Below are 26,708 nucleotides of genomic sequence, written 5' to 3' on the forward strand. Positions count from 1 at the left end.
CCCTCATCTGAGAAGCTTCTATTTACAGTAAAAGGGGATGAACAAACACACTGTCCCAGACTGTGGACAAAAACAGAGTGACTGCAGAAGGTTCTGACCTTAAAGAATATATAAGCCTCACTTCTTCTCCCAAGACTCAAATATCATTGATGAGGAGAAAGTAGGAGTGTTAAGAGCTTGCAGTGGTGGATGACTACAAAGAAATATCTTCCAGGCACAACAGTGCAGCTGCACATATGAATGCATAGAAATTGTGGCAGCATGCACAAAACCTGTACAAGCTCAAGCCAGACCAAATCCTATCATGGAGAGAGCACACAGTCCTACCCTAAGTTTGACCGTTGATAGTTACTAGCTGCTGGGAGAGGGAGACAAGAGTTTTCTTGTTTGTTTTCTACTTGTATGAAGAACATCATTGAGATTTTGATGGAGATTTCATTGAATCTATAATTTGCATTGAAAAAATAGTCATTTTAGAATAGAGTCGAGAAGCATGAGAGGTCTTTCCATGTTCTAGTATCTTCTTAAAATTCTTTCTTTAGTGTTTTAGAGTTTTCATTGTACAGGACTTTTACATCTTTTGGTTAGGTTTACCCTATGGTATTTTATTTTACTTGAGGCAACTGTGAGTAGTATTGCTTTCTTGATTTATTTCTCAGCATGTTTGTTATCAGTTTACAAAAAGGATAGTGATCTTTGCATGCTAATTTTCTGTCTTGCCATTTTCCTGAAGGTGTTAATTAGAACTGAGACTTTTCTGAAAAAGACTTCAGGGTCTCATATTTACAGAACTGTATCATCTGTAAATGACAGTACATTGACTTCTTTCTTCCCTTTTTATATTCTTTTTATATTACTGTTCTATCTGGGACTCCAAAACATAGAAGTGAAAAACAAATGAGAAACTAGACAGCTTTGACTTGTTCCTGACTTTGTTGGAAATTCTGAGTTGTTTTTTTTTTTTTTTTTTTTCCCCATTTAAGATAATGTCGACTACAGGTTTGCATTATACAGCTGTTAATACGTTGAGATGTGTTCCTTTCATTCTCTTCAGGGCTTTTTATCATGAAAGGATGTTGGAGTATGTCAAAAGCCTTTCATTTATTAAGAATATCACTTTCTTTCTATCACTGAGTTCAACTTCTGTGAAGTATTGTATTTGCTGATGTATGTTTGTTAAACTGTCCCTGCATTTTGGGGAGGAAGCCAACTTGACCATGCTGAACGATGGTTGTTGATGTGTTCTTGAATTCTATTTTCAACTATTTTCCTGTGGTTTTCCATCTATGCTCATCATAGACATGGACCTTTATGTTTCTTTTCTGTTATTGTTGCTTGTGTGCTTTTATCTGGTTTTGATATCAGGGAAATTGAACAACACACTATTGAATGATGATTGAATTATCAATGAGATCATGGAGAAAATTTTTTAAATTTAGAAATCCTAGAAACAAGAGAAAATTAAAACACATCCAAAAACCTCACAAAAATGCAGGGAGAGTTCATCATAAATGAATCAGTAAATGTAATACTTCCCATGAATAGATAACTGGTCATCTAAGTAAATGAAAAGGTTTTGACATCCTCCAACATCCTTGAAACTAAAGTAACCATAAAAAGGAAGTTTAGAATATTAGAGAGATCTCAAAGAAATTAGAATATTAGAAAGAGCTCAAATAAATCACAATACCTTAGAATCTTGGAAAAACAAGAAAAAGTCAAACTCCAAATAGTAGACAGAAAGGAATAATTAATATCAGACAAAAATGAATGAAACAGAAACAAAACAAATATTTACAAAAGGTTCACAAATCCTTAGTCAAACTAACCAAAAAAGACAGTAATAAAATTAGAAATGAAAAGGAATTACAACACAAACCAATATAATTCAGAAAATTTTAAGGACATACCTTTCAAATATATATTCCACAAATTTGGAAAACGAAAATGGAATGGATGAATTTCTAGATGCACATGACCTCATGAAATTAAGCCAAGATAAGAACATGTAAACATATCTATAATAACCAATTAGATTGAAGCGATTTTTTTTAAAATGTCTTAGCTAAAAGCACAGGCCCAAATGGATTCACCACTGACTCTACCAATAATTCTCAACTACTTCATGAAATTGAAAAGGAGTGCTAGCTAACTCGTTGATGAAGCCAGAAATCTGAGAATTTTTTTCTTTCAAATTATTAATAGAATTCAGTTGAATCTAGAAAACATGTTTATTTATATTTTATTAAAAGCTTCTAGCCGGGCGGTGGTGGCGCACGCCTTTAATCCCAGCACTCGGGAGGCAGAGCCAGGCGGATCTCTGTGAGTTCGAGGCCAGCCTGGGCTACCAAGTGAGTCCCAGGAAAGGCGCAAAGCTACACAGAGAAACCCTGTCTCGAAAAACCAAAAAAAAAAAAAAAAAAAAAAAAAAGCTTCTACCAGCTGAAAATTCAAAAAACAAATCAACTTCAAAACAAAATTATAAATAAGATAACCATTCACTCCCCAATAGATTTCCTAAGCTACAATCAAAATATATAATTTTTATTACCTTTTTTTAGGTTTATTTGCCATATTTTCACACTGCAAAAACATGTTTGTAGGATGTAAATATGACTGTACTACCAAGAAAAATAGGGAAATCAGAAAAGAAAGTAAGGGAATGCCATTCAAAAAAATATTTTAAGTATACTTACAAGTGGAAAAGTACTTTAGCTCATGTGAGGACAGTAACTGCAAGATTTAACTTTCAGAAATTATGAAATACTACAAAAGAGTCTAATACAGTATAAAACATAGAATTAAACAAATTAATTTTAAAATATAATATACAGAATAAATATGGAAAAAGTAAATCAAATGAAAAAAGGTCGTATACTTTCCTTTGTGATTTATTTTTTAATTATATACTTTAAAATGATGTTTGTCAATTTTTGTCACCCATTTCTCATATGTTTACCCATCTTTAACATAAAAGAGTTCCAATTTAAAAGTTAATAAATTTTATTTTATGAATTGCATGCTACGCATAGCTATAGAAAAATATTGACTGGCAAGGCAAACTGCTAAGGTAATAAATAAGTAGTAAAGTAAGACTACTGATTCAGTAAAAATCCCTTTCTGCCCCATTTCAACCCCAGAGTTTTTTGACCTTTTCTCAGTAGCAGTGGTGGAGTTTTGTGATTTGCTTTGGCTATAATCTTTGAGATTATATTGAAACAAGCTTATGTTTCTGTCTTTGCTGGATAATGGGAAGTAGGTATATGTCTACATCCATGATCAAAGAAACCTCTATTCTCCCAGCCATCTCATATCATCTGATATGCCAGAAAGATTTATAAAATTTATAGCAGTAAACTTTCTGAAATGGTACCAGTTCCAATTCCAACTTACAACAGGACAGTTATGTGGACAAAATATATCTAAAAAGAAATTTCAAGCTGACTATGGTCTATTCTAAGCAATTAAAAAGTCACCACATTCTCCTATGAAATACCAATATTGTATTCATTCCTCAGACAGATACAAGTCAAGGTTAAGCAAACAAGAGCCATATTCAATGTCTGGAAGAGGTTTTTAAGCCTTAAATAGTAGTGAAAACAGTGGTAGAGTAAAACCACTCAGAATGGGGACTACCCAATTGCTTGAAATTGTCTACCAAGCTTTATGTTTGTCACTGGTATAGGAAGTAGCTCCAGTAACAAGTACGTTATGTATTCTGGGTAAACAAAACAGAATTAAAAACGAAATAATTTTTATTTTTATTGAATTTCAGAGCTTAAAGAAACAGCTGTTATTTCTCAACTTTTTTAAACACTGACTTCCTTTTCTTTCAACATTTCTATTTTGAGAAGTGAATTCTTTGGACTTAAATAGAGTATCCCCTTTCGTGTTTGAGAATTCTTCAGCCATGCTTTTGTGTTATTTCCTTAAGTCCCTAACTGTCTCTGCAAGAGTAAACACAACTGAAGGAATGCCTTTACTGTGATCACTGGGAGCAACTCCATTCTGCAATTCTAATTTTCTCTGACTCATGAGGACAGACCTACTCTCCCTTAAAGCTTTCTCTGGGCCTTTGGGAAATGGGACACTGTTCACAGGGGGAATCATTTACTGTATCACAGCATTCAACACTGCAGCAGCAATTTATTGATTATATTATCAGATTTGGTCAAGATGATTGAGCAAATATTGGGGGTATATTCTGGATTTATATTTGATAGCCAATGTAATTTTGTACTTTTGTTCAACAAATATCTACTTGCTTGGATATGGCCCCTATACACGATCATAAATGATCAATTTCTCTCTTCCCAACCTCTCTCTCTCCCACATGTAATTGGTGCTAGGGGGAAAAAAAGTACAATATTGTTACTGCCCTTAACGTATTTATTCCTTCATGAAGAACTTTCTGTCCCTTCACCTAACCAATATTTTTTTAAAGTATTAATATAAGATGGCTATTTTAAAATGTATGTGTAAAATAAACATATTTTATTTCCTCTAATCGTGGAATATTTGTTGTATTACAGGCATTGGAAAAGAACATTACAGTAAATTTTAAATCCCAGACACAACTCATTTAGTCTCATAGAGGACACAAACACTGTAATCTGAGGTTCTTCAACCTAGGTTGATATGGAAGGCTAAGGTGACCCATGAGATTCCTAGACAGGGATGTTGCCAATAAGACTAAAACCCAGGAAAGGACTTTCAGGATGGAGTGGTAGTCCAAGAAATTCTTGAGAGAAACAACACAGGGTGGACAATTTTGAAAAATACAAGACTTATTGCTGGAACAATAAACAGGAAAAGAGGGATATTCTCCTGGGTAGGCAGAGATGTAGATAACACTCCAGAAAGAATGGCAGAAGATGAACATAAAGTGTTAGCAAGATCAGAAAAACTCACAGTTCCAAGAATCGTGATCTTTTCCAAGGACAATGAAAGGCCAGGGATGGGAGGAGTTTTGCTGGAATGTGCTGTTTATCAGAGTGTGGACTAACCCCTCCAAGGGGAGCTGGGCAGATGAGGGCCACTAGGAAGTGTCTATTAACATTTTGTGCTTACTTCGTTATTGCTTTAATAGATGCTTACTACATGATGCAAAAGACTCCAGGGCTTTTTTTTTTTTTTGTAATATGTCTATATAAAAATGGCATTTAGAAACATGATAAGCAACCAATAGCATGATTGGTCAAAAGCCAAAAATAATATTCAAAATGTATCTCACATTTTAAAATAACCAACTAGTCTAAAAATAAAATCCATTTTGGCATCATCAACCAGTATCATAATTTCTGTTCTTTTCTTCTAAACTAAAAGAAAAAACCTCTCTGCTATTTTTGCTTATTTACTTATTAGTAGTGACTTATTTGCCCTATTTTCTTTCAAAAAAGATTCAACATGGTGCTTCAGAAAAAAAGCCGTAAGGAAGAGTGAAAAGAAAACTTGTTAAAAGGTATTAAAACTATGGATTCATGTAATATAAAAACAAAGCAGGATACTGAATGAAGAAGAAATTAGGATCTTCACCATGTAGCAAAGACATTTATTGATGGACTTACTCAGTTTCAATTTGTCCATTCTAGATCAACTATAATGCATTTTCAAAATAAACAATGTTAAAAATATAAATGAAAACTATTTACAAGCTGGAAGGAGAATTTCCAAACAAATACAAAAAAAATCTGGATTACAAATGACAAGCATTAAACATGAACTTTAAGACCAGATATGGATTATTTCAGCCTCACAATAAAGAACTTCTAAACTGGGCCATGATAACATAGGCATTAAGACCAACAATTTGCAAATGAAACCTCATGAAACTAAAGAGTTCTGCAGCGCAAAGGACACCATCATTCAAGTACAGAGGCAGCCTAGAAAATGGGAAGAATTCTTTACCAGCGATATATCTGGCACAGGGTTAGTGTCTACAATAAAAAACAAAATCTAAACACAATGAAAACGAACAATCCAATTAAATCACATGGCATAGAACTTAACAGAGAGTTCTCAAAAGAATAGACACAAATAGCTGAGAAATATTGTAAATGTTCATCATCCTTACCAATCAGGGAAACACAAATTAAAAGTACTTTGAGATTTCACCTTCCTCCCATCTGAATGGCAAAGCTTAAAACTCTCTCTCTCTCTCTCTCTCTCTCTCTCTCTCTCTCTCTCTCTCTCTCTCTCTCTCTCTCTCTCTGTCTCTCTCTCAAACACACACACACACACACACACACACACACACAAACACACACACACCCCACTGGGGTGGATGTGGGGAAAGGAAAACACATATTCACTGTTGGTGTTGATGCAAACTGGTACAGCCATGACAGAAATCAGTGTAGAGGTTCCTCAAAAATTGAGGAAGACATCTGTCAATCTGTCACATGATACAGGCACACCACTCCTGGGTATGTTCCCAACAGACTCTGTATCCTGTTATAGAGATATCTACTCATCCATATTCAGGGCTGCCTTAATCACAGTAGGCAGAATATGGAAAAAGCCTATATGTCTCTCAACTGATGATTTTGAAATCTTTTAAAAATTATACAAGTAGCCAGGTGGTAGTGGCACATGCCTTAAATCCCAGAACTCAGTTGAGAGGCAGAAGCAGGCATATCTCTGAATCGGAGGCAAACTTGGTTTACAGAGCAAGTTTCAGGACAGCCAGGGATACACAGAGAAACCCTGTCTAGAAAAAACAAAAACAAAACCCCAAATTATGCATACACTTTAGGATATAGTGACTGACACCTGTAATCTCCCCCAGGAAGCTTAGGTGGAGACCAATGTAGCATGAACAGCAAGTACCAGACCAGTCAAGGCTACTACAAAGACCCAGTATCAATAACACTTCTTAAAATTACATTAATCAATCAAAGTGATTCTGCATAAATTCTGCCCTCATTCAAAGATGCTTACATTTCATTTAGAGCTATTCTAGCTGCTGTTTTGATATGGCCCATCATATTTCAAAATGAGTTGTTTTTTGTTTGATAACCCTATGTAAATCTGTGCCACATACTGGCTCTTCCTTGTATCTCTACTGGCACATTGTTTAAATACTATAGCAGTATAAATTTTGTTTTCAATATAAATATATATAGCAAAACTACAGAAAACTCACTGGAACTCAAACCATCACCTATAACATGGCATACAAAGTTTAAATATCATGCAAGTATTTGTAGTTCCACAGTCTAAAGATCAAACCAGTAACCTCCCATTGTATCCACTATATTATATTGCTAGCTAATTTTCATGTACTTAATGCCATAGTTGTAATGAAGCAAAATCCTGACTCTCTAAACTACATACGATAAATAAAAATATAAAAGCATAAACATTTCAAGAGTATTCTAAACAGGAAAGTACACAGAAGGTGGTTTCTGTGCTCTTCAGTATTGTTGCTTTTAGTATGATCAGAGATAAGCATAACCGAGAATACCACAGCAATACATACACACAGGGAAACTTTTAACTTCCTACCTGTAGTAACAGGAAAACACCAATGTAATCCATAGCTGGAGATGCTGACTTGGGTTTAATATTAAGAAGGGGGACACAGTTCATAAAAATCTAACAGCAAGTCATCTGGACAAGCAGGGACTATCTCAAAAATGCTTGTCTTTGATAGTCTGTATAGGGAAGGCTATTCTTGTCACTCCAGGTTCAGTCCCTTCCCCAAGATAGCAGTAACTGTTTCAGTGTACTATCCAGTGAAGTTTTGTTTTGTCAAAATGCCCCTATGTTGCCCACATTCCCTGTCTCCACATTCTGATACTGTCTAGTAAGTACATCTCTACAAGTTGACATGCATTTTCTATATTCCATCTTTAGACCACAAAACTTAACTAAGACTAATGCCTTAATGTTATATAAAGTTAAATAGGAAGTTACCAACTGGCAGACTTCAGTCTGACAGAAACGAGAGAGCATGAAATCAACGTTCAAGCGTGGCTGTCACCACCCACACTAAGAAGGTCCAGGCATTCTCAACAGGAATACACAAACCCACACTGCCTCCAAGAACATTCGTAAGAGCCGGCAGCCCCCCCTTACAAGCTGTACCAAGTCCCACAGCCCTTTGCCCACTGATGCGAGGCAGCCAACAGGGAGATGGGCTTTACAAGTAAAAACCAGCCTAAACTGGTTAATTACTTACCTCTTCACGTATGGCCCCGGTTGCTCCTTTAACTTTTTGTTTCCTCTCTTGTCATAGCTCAGCGCCAAATGGTTGTGATTCAGCAGAAGTTTGAACCTGACAGAAAGAAATTTTCTTCAGAACAAACATTCAAAATTAAAGTTCCCTCCACTGTTGTCTTCCTTGCCTGGCTCTGGGTGTGCGTGTTTCTCCTTGTCCCTCTGCAAGGCAGCTACGTAGTGGTCTATAAATATTGACCCTCACACTTGCTCAGAGCTCTCCTTGCTCATGGCACAGGTCTGTGTTACTGAACACCGTGGTAATACTCCGGCGAGGTTCTCAGCTGCTAGGACAAAGCAGTGGATTGGCTCACTACCCAGCAACCCTGTGCTTGCCTGGAAATACCATTTCGCTGCCAGCTTTACAGATGCTACGGGCCTTTCCTGAGTCCCAAATCAGGCACAGAGGGGCAATTATGAGGCTTGTCTGAAGAAATACGGCTTTTCTCAAGCAGGTGGAGAGAAGAGGGCCAGGAGAAGGGGAAGACAAGAAAGGAAATACTGCTTTTGTTCTGTCCAAACAACACCATCTCAAACTTTTATAAAATTCCTACCTAAATGTCATTCAATTAAACTTTGCAAAACTTGGCTATACATAATATGAATGACCTAAATCATAGGAAAGCAGTTTTATAATTGTTTTAATATTGCTTCTTATTTAAAAGGAAAAAAAAAGGCTGCGGGGAATGAGTAATTGGCCACAGAGAGATTTTTTTTTTGACATATGTTCACTTACAGAATGATAGAAATGCATTGGAATGTATAATATTAAACAGATAAATTATGCATTTGGTGAAAGAAACTAAAATGTAATCTAAACATTATGTGAATCAACATGTTATGTTAACGTGTAGATTTATAATTCTGACAATTTGAATTATTTTACTTTGGACTCTTAGATTAAGGATAAACTAAGCCATCCCAATATGTAGATTGTGGGTAATATAAATTTCCTATTATCTATAATATGTAATATTCACATTATAAATGATTAGAAAATACTTTTGCCAATGATAGTCACTTGTTTGTTTTATTAAATTGTATCACTTGACTAAATCAAAGATGAGGGAATCTTCGGAAATGATCTGATCCTGATCTTAAAGATCCACCCTCATCTAGTCTGTTAGTTTATTCAGCAGGGTCATGTGGCAACATAATAGCAGAGCCAAAACCCTAACCACAGCCCTTCCTTACTACTCAGATGCTAGGCCACTTGCACCAGGATAGTGATTCTCAAAACTCATCTTTAGCTTCATCTCTATGTGAAAACTTCCTGAAAGTCTTACCCATAAGAAAATATATTCACAGCCAGGTGTGGTAGCACACCCCTTTAATTCAGGCGCTCAGGAGGCAGAGGAAGGCAGATTTCTGTGAGTCTGAGGCAAGCCTAGATGGAGTACATAGTGAGTTCCAGGACAGCTAGAGCTACAAATTGAGATCCTGTTTCAAAACAACAAATGAAAACAAAAATTCATAGGCACAAAATTAGTGTAAAGGAGACAATCTGTTATAAGTAAACTGTCTAAAAATGTTACATACAATTAAGTTTCTAACAACTGAACCACATCGCCCATGCTTAATTTGGTAATTAATATTTTCACTAAGTTAACTCATTGCTGGGAGAAGTGTACAGCTAGATACAGAAGAAGCAACATTTCTGCTCTCAAAGGCCTTATAATCTAAGTTAGAGGAGTGGTTAGCTGCTAGCCAGTACATTAGCTAGACAATGAAGAAGGAGGGGCAACTGAGCAAACAGGATCAAGCATACATGCAGCTAGCATTCTCTACCACAGAGAGCTTGTCATGTGATACCCCAGGCAAAGTTACTGAGGCACAGACAGGATAACAAGGTAAAGAAGGGCAGGAAAAGGATGGTGCACATGTGTACATGCACACAGCTCCTTCTGATTGGGGTACACGCAGACAATGCAAAATGTTTAGGGAGGGGCTGGAGAGATGGCTCAGAGGTTAAGAGCACTGACTGTTCTTCCAGAGGTCCTGAGTTCAATTCCCAGCAACCACATGGTGGCTCACAACCATCTGTAATGAGATCTGGTGTCCTCTTCTGTATACATAATAAATAAATAAATCTTTAAAAAAAAAAAATGTTTAGGGAAAATATGCAGTAGAGAAAGAAGTGTGGACTCTAAAAGTCACGTTAGCAAACTTGGGATTTCTATTTAGGGTAGGTTCCAAGATTCAGATATTTTTCACATACACACACAAAGAATTTTGAAAATGATGTAATCCTCATGCAATCACCGATTTATATCTTTCATTTTTAGCAGTAATAACATGAGCGCTTGCAAAGAACTGATTTTCTACTTTCTAGAAATAATGACATTTTTAAAATAAAATTCAGCAAAAATACACACTCAATCCATTGTAATTTAAAATAACCATTGTCTATTTAGAAATAAAAAGATCTATTTAACAATTGTAAATTTTGGTTTTTTTGTTTGTTTTGTTTTTGTTTTTTGTTTTGTTTTGTTTCATTTTTGTTTTGTTTTTAAGCCATATTTAAGCACAGCATAATTTTGGGAAAAAAAAGTGTTCTGATGATAATTAAACAGTCCTGTGTGTACAACAAAGCTTAAGACATCTTTACATTGAAACTCTTTACCAAGTACATAGGGCTTCTTCCATAAAGATGGGTACTGTTGACTCTGAAATAGCGTTCACAATTTAGGGTCTAGGGAGAATGACTGAGGTAAACATAACGCTTGTGGAAGTCAAGATTGGCATGGCCGTAAGACAATATAGAAATCACTTAGGCTGTTGTAAAGGACAGCCTATAAAATTTTGTTTTATATTTTATTTTATTGACCTTTTAACCATCTTATTTCTTCTTAGAATTTTTGTGAAATACATATAACAAAACATTACTAATTTCATATATTGCTTCAATAAAATTTAATGTATTAGATTTTTAGTTATTAAATATCCCATAACTGTGGTGCACACACTGTGACACCACAGTATGACTTGGGATGGATGAGGGTTTCTTTTGCAAAAGAAATGCTGCCATTAGTAAAGCATTGCTCTTAACAAGATCAATATTAATGGAGTACAAGTAGATGTTGAGAAAGTAGACACTCCAATGAAACTATCCAGTCAGTTGCTAAGAGAAAAGAACTAGTGTTAAAAGTCTCCACAGCATGTGATTCCAGCTGCATGACATTTGGGAACAGGAAACAGTTCCACGGGTTACAGGCTTTAGGGGTGGGGGGACAAAGAGCACCAAGGAGGATACTACTCATAGAAGCACAACCACTTGGAGTGATGTAATGGCAGCATGATGTCATGCATGTGCCAAATATACAGACGTTTTCAACACAAAGAATGAAGCCCTGAGCTGGAGAGATGGCTCAGCCCTCGAGATCCCTGCAGATGACCAAACTTTTGGTGTTTTTATGATAAAGAAAATAAAGCTAGGTTATTAAGTGGTTTGACAGAAGTCACATAACAAATCAGTCATAGAAAACCGGGATCGAACACCAGTCTATGACTGGACTATAGTACCACATACCACCTAGATATCACTTGTAAAACTAAGTATAGATACCACTCAGGCTAGAAAAAGCAAGGAACATGCCAGTAAGGACCAAATAGGCCTAATGAGCTTCTCTCAGAGAATGGAGAGAATTTTAATATTGAGTACTGAAAGGTGGCAAAAGGAAGGCACTAGTAAGTTAGAGGGTGGCACCAAAGAGCTCAAATGCCTTTTCCTCAACTTGGCAAATGGGAAAAGAGCCTCTGAAAAGTCAAGGCTGGTTCTTCTTTGGGCAGCTAGGTTGTTGCCAAGCTAGGTTACAGGAAAAGGAGCAAGTTCACAATAGGGTGCTGGGAAAAGAGGGTAGTTTTAGTTTTAGTCACAATGAACTTGATATGTGTTGAATCCTAGTGAACATGATTAGTAGATGTTCAAATATGCTGGTCTATGGTACAGGAAAACATCTATTCTTTTGCAATTCAAATACCATTAGCATACAGTCTCCATCAGAAACCATACAAGTTACTTAAAATACCACCCAGATCATACGTTCATCATCTGATAAATATTTGTACTGTTTCCTCATTTTACTCAGTAGAAGCAATGGTCTGTAAATCCATTTGTTCTTCTCCATCAGTGTGCCTTAGACAGTAGCAACCACACCTCTCTGTCTCTGCAGCAACTCATTTACCCTCTGGGTTTTCCTTACACACCTTTCCCTTGATAAACTTCTATTTGCATTCACCTTTTTGTATGTTCTTCCTACAGGCACCTTCTCAGCAAATCCCATTACTGCAACACTCCCTAAAATGGGAAACTTCCTACTCTGCCCAATAAAGAACAAGTTCAGTGACAGCATAGGTTTCAAGTTTCTAAAATGAGCTGTGAATATTTATAAATACACAGTATTTGCTGGACACATGGCTGAAAAGACAATGGCCAGCTGTATGCTAACACAGTCATGAGATCTCTCAGTGTCACCACGTATTAATGAGAGTGAGCCAAAATTGGTATCTTAAGGATCTGCTAAGGAAGAAAGGTCTAAACACACTGGAAACCAGAGCAAGAGAAAGGGGCTCATGACTGGAGTAATAAGGTGGGTAAGGTCAGCAATGCAAGTGCCTTGGAAAAATCCAACATGTCAGGAACTGAAAAGAGCTCATCACAGAAAGTAGAGAGGTTCGTGGCACAGAAGCCACTAGCATGTGCAACGTAAAAGCATTAACATGCTACATGGGCTATCTTTTGTGAAAAAGCTATAAAAGAGGAAGCACTGGAGCCTAAGCTGTTTTTCGAGGGATGGGAGGTCAGTGTGCAAAATTAGACAAGTGAAACAATATTCTTTTAAAAGCTTTCCCCACATGGAAGAGGGAGAAGGATGGGGTGATGTTTTAAAACCACAAACAAGCATGGCAAAGGAAGCAGAACTTCCTACAGGAGGTGTCAAGTCTAGAGTCACCTCTCAAAGTGGATGGTGAGCTACACACACGCCTTTGCCTCTTCGTTATTAAACTGGGATTACCATAGTGTGAAAGTCTTTGAGATCAATTTATATTATTAAAGAATAGTGTCTCATTATACAGATATGCCAGAATTTATATAACCATACCTTAGCTGATGGACTTTTGAGCTGGATTCCATTTGGGCACCATTATGAAAAAGGATGTTATAAACATTCAGGTTCATATTTTCTTGAACTTAATTTTCATTAATATTTGGTATATACCAATAAGTGAAAATGTTGTTTTAACTTTGGCCCAGTAGCTGCACCTTAATCTACTATTTTTTCAGCCACCAATTCAACTCCGTAGTTAACTAGCCTGCCCTGGTCACTCAGGCTGCAGCTCAGCCTGAGTTCTGTTCCCACAGACACTGGCTCTGCCTCTGCCACTAAAAGTAGCTTTAATTAAATCTCTATCATTCCATTTATAAATAAGACCAGAGATTCAAAGGCTGGGGTGAAAACCTGCTAGCTCAGGGAGGTTGAGCAGCACCTAGCTGACCTTCTCTCCTTGCTGGCATCTCCCAAAGACAGCATCTTTCTGCTCCACCACACCAAAAATATTGTGCCACTTCAAATCCCTGCCTCCTCCTTCCAGTACATCTCTCTATCTCTCCCAGATGCCTCTGATACTCTATGATTACTTTGTCAACTAGTTGCTAACTCAGCCTCCTGGCCCAAGGTTAATTTTATTTAATTAATGCAAATGCAAACTCTGGGTGTTATCAAATATCCCCCAACATTTAAAATGCTTAGGGAAAAAAATCATCCTATGTGTGTTAGAACAAATATATTCTAACATTTAAAAAAATACGTCAAACTGTTTTCTAAATAGGCTGTATCATTTCACAGCATAGCCAGCAGCTGGACAAAGGTTTGAATTTCTCTACACCTTGGAAAGATCTGCAGTCATCTCTCATTTTTCATAGTAAAACTAGTAAATTTGAAGTCCAATCTCCTTGTCATTTCTATAGGGCTAGTGGTAACTGAGCATCTTTTTCTACACTAGACATCCACTACATTTCAGGCCATACAGACCAAACAAGTGTATTTTTGTGGCTCAGCAAAGCTGACCTTGCATAGACATCACCACTCACTTGTTAACTAAATAATATAGAAGACACACCAAAGATTCAACAATTACAAGTTTTATTTATGTATCACTGTGCAGTTTTTAAAATAAATTTAAATTTATCCACAGTTGCAGTGGACTATTTTGTAAAGGACAAAAAGGAATCTAATCTTGTTCAAAAATGTCACATTTACATGCTACTAAAAACATTTAATAGAAAAAACTGATAAAGATATGGTTTTATTTATTTGAAAGTTTATTTATTTATTTGAAAGTTTTTTTTTCTTCTACACTAAAGTTTATGGAAATTGAAAAGAAAACAAATACAGAGAAAATTAGTTAATTATATCTTCAGGATTGTAACGACCTACACGGACACATTTGGTTTGCGAATATACTAAAAGATAATGCTAGGAAACAGGTATTATACTCTGGTTGTACTAATGCTTAAATTTAATGTTTCCTTAAAGTTAGAGGCTAGGAAAACAAAAAGCTAAGCCATGAATAATTTTGAATTATTTTGTTGACAAACTTAATCGGAGATGAACAACACAAAGTTTTTTACCCTACATAGGAATGAAACATCTCAGGGGCAAACAGCTACAAGCAGAACATTAGTAATCCAAGACTGTACTCATTTTACACCTGAGAGAGTATGAGACTTTCAATATAAATGACAGGAAGAAGAAAATGCACAGTACACCTAGTTAAAAGGAAGGTGTGGGCTGTGTTCTCCTTTCTCTTTCCTTTGGGGACCTATTATTAGTCATATCATATACACAGTGACTTACCTTGAACTCTAAGGTTCTTTGTTCTCAAGTAATAAATACTTTGTGCTCCCAGGACCCCACAGGAAAATCACACATGAGTCTACTAACCTTTACTGCTGCCCTTTATTTGAGCATTTATCCATTATGAGTTGAAGAAATATTGGCTGCACAATTGGTAAATAGGCCATTTGTTCCTTTCAACTGGAACAATGTCATACATAAATGGAGATGAAAGAATATCCTAAATATGCAAGCCATAGCAAAGAAAGTGTGCCCTTTTTCACTTTCGTTTGACAGCACACCAAATTCATGCCAAATCAAAATAAAGCACCTTGCCATTAGCAAACAGAAAATGATCTAAACCCCACAGTGGAGAGAATAAACATAACCAGAACCAAAGCATATGCTCAACTGTACTTAGTTTAGCAAATCTGTAGCAGTAAAAACAATCAGTAACATTGTTATTGTCACGTTAAAGTTGTTGCTACTTGGCTATGGTGCCAATTTCTCTTCTTATTTATTAATTGTACTTTAGGTACTTGTACCTAAGCTTCAAGCTGATATGGTTTTTCAGTTTTTATATATGAAGTTATAGAATACAAAAGGATTAATAAGGAGGAGAATTTCAAAAAGTGTTGTTTAACATGGTAAGCATTTATCTGCAATATAATTTCAAGCAGTTCCTATTTTTAAAATTTGCAATTATTAAAATATAACAAAGTAGGCATTTCATAAGAAACTGTTAAAATTATTCCACACTAATTCAATATTGTTTACAACAATTGCAAAATAGAAATTAGGTCCATGTGACAATAAGGCCCTAGGAAGAGTTTTAATGTCCAGATGATAATGGTGATCTGGTCTGACAGTAATCTGTTTCTTTTTATCATAAGGTGAAGCTCAACTCTTGTTATTGGTCTCTTTTGTAAGATTTATTTTTATTAATTTTAATTTTTGTGTGAGAGAGAGAAAGAAAGAAAGAAAGAAAGGAAGGAAGGAAGGAAGGAAGGAAGGAAGGAAGGAAAGGAAGGAAAGAGAGAAAGAGAGAAAGAAAGAGAGAGAGAAAGAAAGTGTGTGTGTGTGTGTGTGTGTGTGTGTGTGTGTGTGTGTGTGTGTGTGTACATGAGTACAGGGGCCAGTAGAGAACAAAAGTATCATATCCTCTAAAGCTTGAGTTATAGGTGGTTGTGAGTTGCCTGACATGGAAGCAGGGAACTGAGCTCAGGTCTTCTACAAAAGCAGTATGCATTCTTAACCATTGAGCCATATTTCCAAACCTGATGCCTTTTCTTTAGAAACGACTCATTTGAAGATTCTTTCATGAATATATACACACCCATCATTAGAAATGTACCATTAATCTGTTTTTTTCATTTTTTAATTTAAAAAATATACACCATACTTTGATTATATTCTTTCCCTACCCCTCAACTCTTCACAGATATTTTTCACTTCCTTAATATCCATTGACTTAATGGAATATTTATTTTTTAGAAAAAAAAAATCTGCACTTTATAAGGAACTGCAATCAAACTCAGGAGTAGCACAGGTGTCCTTTTCTACAGCAGGAAGGTCACAGAGGTCATCCTGAAGCCACCCATAGAAGACAATCTATATCAGCTCAAGGAAGGAAACTAAGACACTCCCTAAGGCAACTGGCCCTTCCTCCTCCAGCCAGGAGAGAGCAAAGACACCAGCTCAGCAGGAAAGGCCCATCTACAAAATTTATGTTGACTTTTAAAAATGTATCTATTAATCACCTAGCAGTACCTCATAAAAATATCACTGGATGATTAAGTTCAACTAGGCAGTGAAAATGGCAATGTAAATTAAGTCTAATAATTCATGAACAAAATTAAAACAAAAACAACAATGGCTTAGTTTACTACTTTATAATAAGCACACTTTCATTTGGTGGGATTGAAAACTACAAAATGAGAATCATCATCATTCATTTCAAGGCCAGTTTTCTCTAATCAAAATATATTTCAAAAAAAAATGAAGAGGAAGTAAGAAAAAACAAAAGAGAAAACCAATTTTAATAAGAAATGAGTGAGCCACCCTTTACTCTTTTTGGTTCATATACAAATGTAATATTCTTTTAAATTAGCTGCCCTAATGGACAGAAGCTGAAACAGTCTTATGTGTAGACAAAAATGACCAACAAATAATGAAAAGACAAAAGATGGAGAATCTATCTTACAGATTCATTAGAGTTGAAGACTGTTGCATGTAATACTGCTGTGTATAATACATTTGCAATAACTAATTAGGTTATGAGGTAAGTTGAGGTGATCTTTTCTGTTTTCAAGGCATTTGAAGACAATTTTGGAAGTGTTCATAATGTCACAGAGGTAGATGAATATGATGGAGAAATACACTCTGACCTTTTCCCTGACCTGGTTGGTTGCATTATGAGGGTCAATCTTAGCCAACAAGAACAGTGCTGACACCTGCCTGAAGGAAGATGGCTAGAGTAGCACATGTCAGATGAAGAGTATGTTTATACTTAGTTTTCCATGACCCAACTAGAGACAAAATAACACATCTTATTATTAATTAGCTTGTTCACATTTTTGTTTTGTTTTAAAGGCCTTTTATGTCCAATAACTGAATAAAATAGTCTTTTTTTTTTTTTTTTTTTTTTTTTTGGTTTTTCGAGACAGGGTTTCTCTGTGTAGCTTTGTGCCTTTCCTGGGACTCACTTGGTAGTCCAGGCTGGCCTCGAACTCACAGAGATCCGCCTGGCTCATTTTATATAAATATTTATATCTAGAAAAATAAACAAACTGCCTCTCATATTTGATACTTTAAAAACACCAGTACAAAATATGAGAGAATATTTCCAAGTACAGAAAACTCAAAATGTGATCTTAGGTTAATGAATTACAACTTTACTGATACTGGCCAGCTCCAAGTGGTGTAAAATTCTAGTAACTCACAACTACAAAGCCCTACATGTGTTTAAGAGGTGTAGTCCCCCATATCATCTCATTTTATGTTCATAACCAGCATAGTTGCATGTATTTCTACTTTATACACACAGAAACTGAAGTTCAAAGAATCAGGTAAGCTAATAAACCATGGTGTCCAAGATCGAAAGAAAATTTCAATTCAGGCAGTCTCACAAAAACTCATGGCCCCTATAAATCTTCTAGTGTAGGAAAATATCTCAGTAGAAATGTTTTTCCTGTGATATAATATTCTAATTTGAAACATGCTGAGCTTGAAATTGACAACACACAGGATCATATATCCACTGTCCCCATTTTTAAAGAGAAACCAGGCGAAATTCAGGCTTCACATAATCTCAACAACTGAAATGATCCCAGTCTAGTCCCTGTCACCATTTCCCTTTTTCCTTCCTCAGGCTTCCATTCTGTCGCTAAGCCTCCTCTGACTGACAAAAGGGTCAGACTTCTCAGTGTGGCGTATAGCCTTATCCCTGATCACAAATGGATCCTACACTTTCAGCTTCGTTTCCTCCGTGCGCATAACACAAATCCCATGTTGCCCCCTAACTCTCCCCACTATGTATTCACTTGAAATGCCATGTGCAGCGCTGCCACACTTCGTGCCTCTTCACAGAACAGCCCCTTCCTACTGTCCACTCCTAGGGGCTGGATTTTAAGCCAGAACCAAGACTAGCTCCAACTATATGTTAGTGCAGGTGCAAATTAGAAGAAACATTTCCTGGATGCTCTGACTTCTTACCAAGGTTTCTGGCGTTCCTCTGAGGAATGTGGCAAACTGCTTGGCCTGCACTGATGTATTGTCTCCTAAAAAATCAAAGAAGAATATAAATAAAATTTCATACATCTCACAAGCTCCCAGGAGCAAAATTCTCATCACATCACTGCCCCTCTCAATATGACTTTGTGGAACCTAATGGTATAAAAAATAAGGCAATAAAAATATGACCATATGGCAGTCTCTGAAAAATATTGCCGCCACATGAAACTATGCATATAGTGCTTCTGAGCTTTTGAAGCGAAGACCAACTGTTAAGGTGATTCTAACAGGTATTTAAGTGCCGGAAGCATAACAACTGTACCTATGAAGCTAACAAAGCATCTTTATAGAGAAGTTTAAGTATTTACGTGTCCAAAGGTCGCTGCCTTTTTGGGGGGAGGGTAAGAGAACAACCAAGTTCAAAGTACAGTGCTGAAAGTTGTCATGAGCTTATGAGCAATCAATAGCAATTAAAAGCTGCATTTTAAAACATGTGTCAGGTGTTACCGGAAAAGGCATCTGTCTGAATAGCAGTTATTGAAAAGTTTATCAAAAATAGTAAATAATGTATAAAAAGTCCCAAGTGAGTCCTGAAAACCTTATTCAGATGACAAGCTGCCTATCAGTTGGAAGCCAGTACTCAGACTCATTGTCTCCACAATTTCCTAAGAGTACATAACATCACACTTTACTCTTTGGCTTAGGAAACCCTATTTATTGCACTATACTATTAAAAACTACTTTGACTTACTTATACTCCGAACAAATACCTTTTTGCAATCTTAATTACCACTTCTAATGCTTCTTTTTTAATTTTTTATTAGTTCCCTGAGAATTTCTTACATTGTATTTTAATCATAATCACCCTCCTCAACTCCTCCCAGGACCTCCAACCTGCCAGCTTTGTGTCCTCCTTTATTTTCTTTATAGCCATCAAGGATAAGTTGTGCTAAGCACATATTCTTGGAAGTAAGGCCTTCAACTGGAGCGTAATCAAGTAATAGGCCTTAAGAAATCATTTGTGTTTACTGGATGCTTTCATTTAGTCAACATCGCTGAGTACCTGTGATGGGGTTGGTCACAGAGATACATTCTTCTGATTCCAGTGGATTTAGTAAGGGAGAAAGATGGTGAGCTAATTCCAGCAACCACCATGATACAGCAATACAAGCAAAGATGTAGCACAGAAAGGATGAAAGTACTGGAGACAGAGCTCAGAGGTGACGTTTTGGAAGAGAAAGTGATTATCTGGATTCTGAAAATAGTGTCAGATAATCAGAAAGCCAGGGAAACTTTCAAACGTTAAACATGCTGCAGGTGATGGGAAGACTAGGAATGTGGCCATTGGAGAGAGGAACTCCTCCAGGGGCAATAATCAATCCAGTCATGATCACTGCCCTTAGACTTCCAATAATGGATCCACATTTTCTAGGTTTTATTCGTCTCTGCCTGTTCACATTTCCATTCATTTTAATCTAGATCTGTAACATTTAAAGAATTATCTCGTGCAGCTTTTTTAGAGGAGTGAAAATATAAATATGCATGTTACCATTATCATTTCTGCATTGGCATTTATATTCACCTATTCAGAAGTATTTATTGACAACTGCAATCTAACAGGCTTTGTTTTAGACCTCAGAAAATGACAGGGAGCTGGTTGTCTCGCTGAGTTTGTATTCCAGAAAGAAGTGAGAATCAAAGAATATGATAATATCTCATAGCAAAGCATAAAACAATGAAAGCAAAACACAAGACTGTGTTTTGAAAAGCATTATCTTAAGCTGAACCCACAGAGGTTCATGAAGGCATCATCAGCTCTGTGATAATATCAAGAAAGGACATTCCAGACAGAAAAAACTGCCCATGGAACATTCCATGGGAGAGACTATTCTCCATCCACATTATAAGAAGGGTTGAGGTGGCAGGTGGAAGAGCACGTGAAGAAGTCCAATACTCGGGGCTGAAAAATGGAGTCGTTTCCAGCTAGTGATTCCTAAATATGCAGCACATTAAAACCACCTGGAAAGTTTTCACAAATGCAGATATCTGAGTCATACCCATAAATGAACAGGCCCAGAGTCATTACAGGGATCCCAGATGCTAGCACTCTCTGAAGCTCTCCAGGGGATCCAGATAGATGGCACAGCTGAGACATACTAATTTAAGCCAATATAAGAAATTGAAATTTTAGTCGAATGACATAACTATCCATTGAAAGGCAAGTTTCACTTAAAATTTATTATTCACCAAATTATTAAAATTCCATCTAGACATTTGGTTAAAAGGAGCATTATACCTTAGGAATATATTTCTTTCTAAACTAAATTATCATTAAGAATAAAAATGATAGAAAGCATTGACTACTTTTCTAAATAATCAAATAATTTGGATAAAAATAATTCCTTTGGAATGCTCAATGTAACTACTGGCTTTTATATATTCTTTCTGTAGACTTCTAGAATATTGTGGCTTGAAATTTGTAAATAACTTTGTATCTGTTAAGAAGGATACACACACACACACACACACACACACACACACACACACACACACACAAAGGTAAGATACATTTCCCTTACTATGGCTTTCTTTTTCAGAAGTGGTATCTCATTATATTACCCAGGCTAGCCCTGATAACCTAGGCTCAAGCAATCCTGTTGTCTCAGTTTCTCAAATATCCAGAACCATAGGTACACACCTCTGTTGTAGAATACTATTTTAAGGTGTGTTACTTTTGTTTATGTTGCATTTGTTTAACTCTGTGAAGCTGTGTTACTGTGCCTGACTAAAACACCTGATGGTCTAATAAAGAACTGAACAGCCAATAGCAATGCAGGAGAAAGGATAGGCGGGGCTGCAGGCAGAAAGAATATATGGAAGGAGAAATCTAGGAGGGAAAAAAAGGAAGAAGAAACCAGAGAAGGAGGAGGACTCCAGGGGCCAGTCACTCAGCTACATAGCAAGCCATGGAGTAAGACTAAGACTTACAGAAATAAGAGAATGGGAAAATCCCCGAGACAAAATGTAGATGGGATAATTTAAATTTAAGAAAGCTGGCAAAAAACAAGCCAAATAAAGCCGAGCACTTATAATTAAGAATGAGCCTCTGTGTGTGATTTATTTGGGAGCTGGGTGGGGCCCCCAAAAAAGAGCAAAAAACAATAACAACACACCTCAGTATCCAGAATTGCTTTTTAATTATTCATAACAGGTAGAGTAAATCTGCCATTGTGGGTTAGGTATGTCAAGTACAGGTAACATCCCAAGAAAGAGACCTATCAACAAACATCTGCTTTCACTACTGCAAGTTCCCAGTGCAGCAGCTCCTAGATCTATTACTAAGCAAAATACATAACTACTTGAGGGAACATAATTAAAAATTCACCCACTCAATGCAAGATAAGACTATGATACTACTCTAGTTACCCACCCAAAACACATTTTACTCAAATTGCCTACAAGCTTGAAGATAATTCAAAAATCTTTAAAAATCAGTTTGCAATTAATAAACAAACCACACGAACAATTCCACTAGCATTCATAGTACATTCACTAATTCCTAGGTTTCACATTACATCACGGAGCACGAACTGTTAAGGGAAGTTGCATCCATGACCTGGACTAAACAAATTAAATCCTAACTTACTGCACTAGATCATACATCACTTCTACTTTAGAACTCATTAAAACTATACCTGACTATCTTAGTTTCGCTAGAGACATTGATTCATTTCTGACATGGCTGAATTATCATTGTTGGTAGCCATATCAATAGCCAAGATATGTGACTTCTTCAATAAAATAATTATTGTGAACTAAGACAATTTACCCTGATTTTTGCCACATTTGGTTCATTTTAAAGGGCTTTTTTTTTTTTTTTTTTTTTTGGTTTTTCGAGACAGGGTTTCTCTGTGTAGCTTTGTGCCTTTCCTGGAACTCGCTTTGGAGACCAGGCCGGCCTCGAACTCACAGAGATCTGCCTGGCTCTGCCTCCCGAGTGCTGGGATTAAAGGCATGCGCCACCACCGCCTGGCATTTTAAAGGGCTTTACAAAACATGGTCCTTTGGAAGCTCAGAGAAGTTCTGTACACATTTCACAAGTGTAGCCATTTTCTGGGTCTTGGATCTTAAATGCTGTTGTGTTCTGGCTCTCCCTCAAAAGCAAGCTGGGTGATGCCATTGCTGAAAGTGGAGAGGAATCCAAGGCAATAACGCAGTGAAAGGGTCCAGCCTGTGCAGACTAAACATCTAAAATAGCCCTAAATTTGCCAAAGCACACGTAGCCCACACACCCCTAGGGATAGAAGGGCAGCTAGGCTGGCATGGCCGAGAGTAAAGAAAGGCACACAGTTACAACCTCATCAGTTAAATGAAGGTTTTTGTGGCTCATAGTCATGAAATTCAGTCACATGCTTATTGATACTTTACAAGATTAATTTTAGGAATCACTAGGACCTACCACAAAATAGCAATGCATATGTAGAATTTAGGAAGAGAAATAATTTTTCTTCTTTTTGAGTGACATTTTCCCTCTTTTCTTAAGGTTTTTTTTTTTTTTTTTTTGAGTAGCTAGCCAAATAAAACTATTACCATTCATAAATTCTGTGTGGCTAAGAACTTAATGTAATTTAAAACATGTGCCACCCACAATTATTATTCTGGCTTTGGCAAAAGAAAAACATAAAAGTTAGGATACCATTAGATGCTATAAATAGAAATTAAATGTGTAAACAACAAGATTTGATTGTGAAAAGCAAAGATTTAAGAGTTTTTCTTTTAACACAAAATTAGGTAATCAGCATTCTAACAACTTTAGTTAATTTGTAAAGTGGATATTAAGAGATGTGGCAGATTTTTTTATATTCTTATTTATTGTGAATTTCATGTAATATATTTTGATTATATCCACTTCTCTCCCCTAACTCCTTCCAGATCAGCAACTTTATTTCCTCATTTTTTAAGCCTATCACCATGGCAGAGTTTTCTTAAAGATAGCTAAAATGATCTCTCCCACCCAGAACATTCTTACAGCATGTCTTAAAGGCTCCTCCCATGGGCAGGTGGGGTGGGGTGGGGGGAGACTGTCAGTTCCTTTTCATTCAATCTGGGAATTTATTACCATGGCAAATGTGACATTCTATGACTTTCAAGGCTAGATCATAAAATTTGATTGATGTCACACCTTACTCAACAGAACACAGCTCTGGAAAGTTTTAGCATTTGAACAGCACCCCACCCCAGAGGATACTATGCCGTTACAAAGACCAAACTACCAATGTGCAGAAAAAAAGCAAGTACCATGAGTCACAGAATGACTGGACAGCTCCTTGCTGCTTCAGGCCATCCTGGTTCTGCCTCCAGACTATGTCACTAGAAGGTGGAGTATGGTGATATTTTGTTTGTGCTCTCATAAATAAAGCTTGCCTGTAGATCACAGTGTAGAGCTAGCCACTAGAAGTCAGGCGGTGGTGGCACACACCTTTAATCCCAACACCTGGGAGGAGGAAACAGGAAGTGATATGGCTGGGTGGAGATAGGAACGTTTAGGCTGAGTATTCAGTAGAGGTAAGAAGTCTCTCTAGTAGCTGGTTCCTTTACTTTTCTGACCTTTCAGCACTCACCCCGATATCTGGCTCTGGGATTTTACTATTAAGACCAATTAGGATTCATGCTACAGTAAAGTGGTTTTTACAGTGGAAGAAAATTCAGTAATAAGTGCAGCCCAGTGACATTTGAAACAGAATATGTACCTAATGGGCTCTAGATATTCAGCTGAGGAGATGCAGAAGCAGAATCTGGGAATGTCTGACTTCTTTTCATTAAGTCGTGGATAGAGCTGGATAAGTTAAAAAAAAAATAAGCTGTATAGTTTTCAGTAAAACTTAGAGAAACTATGTAAAATAAAGACAGGTTGTGCTGGGTTAAAAAACCACACTTTTCTGCACCCTTTATCACACCAGAGACGAAAGTGAAAGCAAGTACCGGACTAGATGGTGGTAGGCACTGACAGAAGACAAATAAGGGTGAGATAGTAACTCAGACAGTGCTTAGTACACTTAGGAATATGAGAATGGAGACTAGGGTGCTGGAATGTGGTTAAAAGGTCTCCTATGACCCTTAAAGACAAAAGAGCTGACTTTCTTTACTAAACAGGGCTACTAGAATCCTAAGGTGCTGTTAATGCACCATCCTCACAGCAAATAATCCCCGATAAAGAAGTAATTACCTCTAAATTGGGGGTGTGTAGCTTTTGCTAATACAGTTAGTTGTTAATATGCTGATTTATAAATTGACATATAAGAAACCCTAGAGATTGTTATAGAATCATATTATTTCAAACTTAAAGGCATAGGAAGAAACGGAGTCATTGGTGGTAAACACTGGCCACACCTTCCAGAAAAAAACTGATAACACAAAGGATGGAATCCAGAGCACAGAGGTAAGAGCCAAGAGTCACCAGGAACAATTTCAGAGAAAGACAGAGCCTCACTAAGTAAATGGCAATATGGCCAACAGGGTGGTTATTGGCTCTTTTCTCCTGTAAACAGGAAGAACAATTGGGATTTCCATAGTTGTCCAACATTGAATATATGAGGAAGATAGGGAATTTTTCTTGTCAGCTCAAAGGTATTCACAAGCCTCTTCAGCTCAAAAATTTTCATCAGTCAAGGGCACTTACCCCTGCTTGCACCTTCCCAGTACCTTGGACTGTAAACGCATCTAATCACAGAAAGAGCCTGGGACTATGAAACAGAAACAATGATGCTTTGTCTACAGGAGAACTGTGAGTGGATGTGATCAGAGGATTGAAGATCAGGCTTTCCAAAGATGACCACAGTAATACTCCTGTAATACTCCTTTACTATATGCATCCCTCAACTGGAGTTCTTGACCATAGTGTAGGTGAAGTTCTCTGATTTCATGAACTAAACAAAGGGGCAAGGAGTTCGCACCTTGCTCACTGTAATGTTTTCCCTGAATCAGTCAGCTACTGCATTAACTGCTGACTCCGACAGTAGGAAGAAACCTAAATTAACACAGTAGACAAGCCCAGGTTCTATGCAGAAAGAGATTCCAGATTATTAGCCATCCACCCCCACCACGCACAGCCTCATCTGCTCCATTCCAATGCTGACCAAATAAATGCAGGGAAACCCTGACAAGATTTAACAGCCCAACTCTCCACCAATTCCTAACCGGCAGAAACTGTGAGACCACCATATAGGTGTAGATCTGTGCCACTATGGATTGCAACAGTCCGTTACATAGCTAAAATAATAGATGAACAAAGCAAGAGAGATCCTACCATTTTGGGCTTATAGGAAAAATGTCACAGAAACTGCTAAAAATAAATATTCTTATAGAAAGTTTTCAAAGACAAAAAATTTTGTGATGGCTGATATATTTTGTCAACTTGAGAGGAGACAAACTTTTGTGCATGCTTCTCAGGGATTTTCTACAGTAGATTAACTGAGGTGAGAAGACCCACCATAAGCCATCTATACACAAATGGAGACAAAGCTAAGCATCGGCACTCATCTCTAGCTGCTTCCTGGCTGCACATACAATGTGATCAACTGCCATGAGCTCTTGCCACCACCACGTCCTGCCAGCACGATCTGTAAGTAAAAACAAAGTCTTCCTTCTTTAAGTCACTTCTGTCATAGCAACAAGGTGATTAACTACTACAACTGCCTATCAGTCTTTAAGTTAAACTACTAAGTAATATAAAAATGAGGTCATGTATTGAAATCATGTGATATCAGAGAAACATGGGCCTGCATAGCTTAATAGCTTTTATGCACTATTACTATCAATAACATTTCTACCTGAGAAGTCAACTAGGGGATTTTAAATGTGAACTCCCAGTTGGTTGAATTTTCCTACTCTGGTGATGGGATGGTTTTTGGCATTTATAGG

At 36.9% G+C, this 26,708-nt stretch overlaps 1 protein-coding gene across 2 annotated transcripts in view; it reads right to left on the reverse strand.

Annotated features, from left to right (window-relative positions):
* Bmpr1b (bone morphogenetic protein receptor type 1B) overlaps positions 1–26,708 on the reverse strand; it is a 241,735-nt gene that overhangs the window by 136,949 nt on the left and 78,078 nt on the right. Inside the window, exons 2-3 of one of the 2 annotated variants that reach the window (XM_059266351.1) lie at positions 18,771–18,835; positions 8,183–8,278 (exon numbers count right to left, since the gene is read on the reverse strand). The gene's annotated coding sequence lies outside the window, so the exon portion shown is untranslated. Of the gene's footprint in view, positions 1–8,182; positions 8,512–18,770; positions 18,836–26,708 lie in introns of those variants that run through there. The other variant, XM_059266352.1, reaches the window with a different exon arrangement.

This window comes from Peromyscus eremicus, chromosome 6, assembly GCF_949786415.1.
Source record: "Peromyscus eremicus chromosome 6, PerEre_H2_v1, whole genome shotgun sequence".
Lineage (NCBI taxonomy): Eukaryota > Metazoa > Chordata > Mammalia > Rodentia > Cricetidae > Peromyscus > Peromyscus eremicus.